The sequence below is a fragment of the Lytechinus variegatus genome, chromosome 3 (genome assembly GCF_018143015.1).
Source record: "Lytechinus variegatus isolate NC3 chromosome 3, Lvar_3.0, whole genome shotgun sequence".
NCBI lineage: Eukaryota > Metazoa > Echinodermata > Echinoidea > Temnopleuroida > Toxopneustidae > Lytechinus > Lytechinus variegatus.
Window position 1 is genome coordinate 75,469,109 of NC_054742.1, and position 4,566 is coordinate 75,473,674.

At 33.6% G+C, this 4,566-nt stretch overlaps 1 protein-coding gene across 1 annotated transcript in view; it reads left to right on the top strand.

Moving 5' to 3' along the window:
* Window positions 1–257: 257 nt before the first annotated feature.
* Window positions 258–4,566, top strand: part of LOC121411936 (zinc finger protein GLI3-like) — a 128,102-nt gene continuing 123,793 nt past the window's right edge. The window contains exon 1 of the mRNA XM_041604848.1: window positions 258–261. The gene's annotated coding sequence lies outside the window, so the exon portion shown is untranslated. The remainder of the gene's footprint in view (window positions 262–4,566) is intronic.

The window sequence follows — 4,566 nt, forward strand, 5'->3', positions numbered from 1 at the left end:
CCCCCCCCTCCCGTAGCTACGCCACTGTGCGTTGCTGCGGTTGTAACAGGCCTCACCCTATTGGCTGAATTTACCAGCATCTGAATAAGTCCCCTAGGCACCTTCCATGTCGCTGGTCCCACCTTTGAAATCTTGCAACCATTTCTGTACTTCTTCTTCACTGCTCATGTTCAACCTGACTTGGCACTTGAAATTGTCCCCATCAAAAGGCTCATAGCTGCAACTTTTTTTTTATTCATATGTCATAGCTGCAAACTTCATGTTCCTACTGTGACTGCAGTATTGTCCGCAACGTAGCAAAGACTGTAAGTAATCGAATCTCTCAAATTTATGATTCCAGATAAATTTTCATTTCATAATCAAACAAGAGTATATTTTAAAAAAATGTCGCTTCACTGATTTCTGACCTGTCTCCTACCTACTTCGAAAAATATGCAGAAGATGAATAACAGAAATATGTTTGATGATATCACTGATAATATTGAAGATGGTGATAACACTAACAATAATGATGATGACAATAATGATAATAATAACAATGATAATAATTATGATGATGATAATGACCACCATACCTATTATATCAATACTTATCTACTTCTGCTGATAATAGTAATAATGATAATATAAATAATAATAATAATAATATGAATATTAATAATAATAATGATATAATGATAAAAATAAGAATAACAAGAAGAAGAAGAACATCATGAGAGCAATAATATTAATTATAGTGTGTAATACTAATAAAATCGTTACTAATTATAATGTGGGACGTATTTTGATGCGTGCTTCATCTACTTAAGTGTTTATGAAATAAAATGCATATTTCGAATACATTATATATTTAGCAAGAATGATATAATAATAATAATAATATAGGGTATTTATATTGCGCACATATCCACCTTGTTAGTTGCTCAAGGCGCTCCTATATTACCCGGTTAAGCTAGGCGTTCATAGCGCACACAGCTTTTTAAGGAATTACTTTCTACCGGTACCCATTTGCCTCACCTGGGTTGAGTGCAGCACACTGTGGATCAGTTTCTTGCTGAAGGAAATTACGTTCATGGCTGGGATTCGAACCCACTGGGCCACAACGCTTCACGTTTAATAACAGTTTTGGCCTGCTGTGTAAATATAGGAACGGTGAATCCCATCAGTATTTTGTTATTACTTACCTTCTCCATGCACTTTGATGTTTTGATCTTTTGATTCAATCATTATTATTAATAATAATAGTATTATTAATAATATTCAGAGTGAGGAATTCACATTTGAGACCCGCGGTTTTCTTGACAGTTGAGAAAACTTCAGCTGTGCGGATATTTAGATCGGCAAATTTGAGCGGGGAGGGAGGCTGGATAGAGGGAAAAGGCGAAATGGGATAAAAGGGGGGGGGATTGCGAGAGGGAGGTTGAAAGAAATAAGAGTGAGAGAGAGAGAGAAGGGATAAGAGATTGAGATGGAGGGGGGTTAGTGAGGACATGACGCGAGTCCATTCATTCAAGGGCGCCGGAAGCGGGGGGGGGGGGGCAGGGGGGGGCACTTGCCCCCCCCCAATAAATTTTTTTTGGGGCAAAACAAGATTTTGCCCCCCCAACGTGCCCCCCTATAAGTAGAAAAATTATAAATTATTTAAGGACAAAAGTAAACGATGAAAGCACTTTTCTGCCTACAAATTGCCATTTCCATTTTCAAAAATAAAAAAATTTCGCCCTTGACGGGGCAATTACATATCATAGTAAGCCTCGCGTATTTTGATGAAAATGTCCCTCTATGAAACATACCTTTGATAAGCCCCTTTTCCATCTTATTACAGTGTGATAACGTTTAACCTTTTAATGAATACATTTCAGACTAAATGTAATTGTTTTCTTCCTAAATAATATGTACATTATGAACTGCGGTAATTTGTTAATCAGTTCATGCTTATTTACAAATGAATATTTCCTTGAATTCGATATTCATCATTTCCTAGCTATGGTCACATTTTACCCAGAAAATATGTAAAGAAAATAGAAGATTTTGAAGGAGTCATCCAAAAGTGCTTCCCAGCCATACAAAACATGCAAAAGGAAACACATAAATCGAATAATATTTTAATTTTTTTTTTCAATTTGTTTCCCCTCGACAGGGATATTAATATTATTCAAACATAGCAAGATATCTTTTCAATGACAAATCAAATTAATAACAACGAAATACAGTACAACAGTAATTGCAACAAATATATAAATTGAACTGTCAGGTTCACATAATAGTAAACAATTTAAGAAACAAGCGAGGAGTAAATGAACAATAATATTCATATGTATAATTGTACATGGAAAGGGAACTGAACAGATCACCTCATGTAAACATGGCACGTAATTGGAACCATTTCTTTGTAAACTTTACCATTTTACAATTTGACTCTGCGATATATTTTTCATTCTTGAAATAATTCTGAAGTGCAAATTTGATATTAACAAAAAACAGGTAATTGATGTTTTACTCTGGAAGTGTAAATCATTAGCCGTATCACTATCAATAAACAATTTAATGCATGATTACTTGAACCTCTTAAGCCAAATAATTTTTCTTTATTAGAGAAAAATATTCTATTTCCAGTTTTAAGAAATATCCATTGCTCAAACCTCTCCCATATATGTTTAATACATGTACATTCACAAAGTAGATGAGTGACTGTTTCACGGTGTACATTACAAAAAGTACATTCTTTTTGTTGAGCTAAATTAATTTTAAACAATATTTCATTTGTATATAAAATGCGTTGCATTATTTTGAAGTGAAACCAACGTAAATTCAGATCGGTAGTACAACTGAATCCAATAGAGCAATACGACTGCCATTGCTTGTCATTCATATCGAATATACACTTCCACTTAAGAAAACTTTTACACTCCACTTTTCTTTTCTTTTTAAGAATCGTATAGATGTGTGAACAACCTTTATCATATTTTATAACAGGTGCTATTGTATCAGGGATAATGGGTTCTTGGAACTTGCTAAAGTGTGTGCCATTGCTAAAAACCGTCTCTTATAGCATCACATAATCCACGGTAAAAAAGAAAATTTATTTGAACATTGTATTTTCCTGAAGGTCATTCAAAGAGAGGAAATTGCCATGTACATCTAGAATATCATTAACAAATCGAACACCCTATTATTTAGAGATCTACTGTTAATTGAGCTATTACCTATTTGATAAAATCATTGTTCCATAAGGGTTGGTAAGGTATATCATTACAGTGCATAGATAACAGTGTGCTATACGCTAAGAACATTTCTTTCCAAAAAGTATTTTTAATTTCGTGTGCAGTCTAAAAAAATAGCTATTTCCCATATAAAGATCCAAGTTTTGAGTTTTATGCAAAAAAGACTGGAGAAGACAAATAATATTACCGTCAATGGAACCGTTTATCATTTTTTTCATCCAAGAAATTTTCAATGACTGGCAATGCAAATTTATGTCTATCATTTTTACTCCACCTTCAGAATAACTCTGAGACATTTTATTTCTACTTATTTTATCTGGTTTCTCTCCCCATATGAATATATGAAATTGGGAATTTACATCTTTTAGAAATAACTCACTTGGATTCGGGAGAGAAAGAATTAAGTAGTTCAATTTAGACACAAACAAGGACTTGACAACCGTAACTCTTCCAAGAGTTTTAAATTTTATGATTTTCAGAAAGGTTTAAAATTGTTAGACAATTAAGCTTGTCATATTTCTTTTTTCTCCAGTCAGTGGCGTAACTACGGGGGCATGGGGGCACGAGGAAAAGGAGAAAAAGAGGGAGAAAGAAAGAGAAAACGAAGTGGGAAAGAAGAAATTATTAATTTCATATTACATGTATATTGTAATTATGTTATGTTGCTGTATATAACATAAATAAACATTTTTTGGGTCATAACTTTATGAAACATAATATGCTCAGGGCTTATGTCTTCATTGTTCTTGGTGCTCGCATTGTCTGTTTAGATCAAATATTTTTTTTCGGAATACTACAGTTTTCAAGTATATTTTAGAGACGTAACGTTGTCAAATCAAGTCAATATACACCAAACATGTTTCTTCGCACTTCCAGCTATCATTTTTTTTTCATGTAGTGACATATGCTTCTTTTTCATGACTAATCAAAGTGATCGCCCCATTTATTATGTAAAAAAATTCCTATCCGTGTTTAACGTTCGCATTAAAGGATTGATGAGATATGTCTGCTCTTCATGAATTTATAAAATCAGTCCTTAAATGTTCCTTATTCTGATGTGAATATCAAAAATTTTCAGCTCGCGCTTCGCAATCGCAATATTTCATTAGTAAGATGCGTGTGATAATCATAATAACAATGACAACAAAAAGTGCTTCATGTGTTTAGATGTAATTCAAACCAAATCAGCAAGCGCTTGCCACTTACATTAGATGACTGTGGTGAGATATGTATACACTTAATGGATTCGTTAAAAAAATAGTCCTCAAAATATCCCCTTTTCAGCACTCGCTTCGTGCTCGCATCATTTGGTTAGTGAAATATGTATGGTCTTAGTGAATTC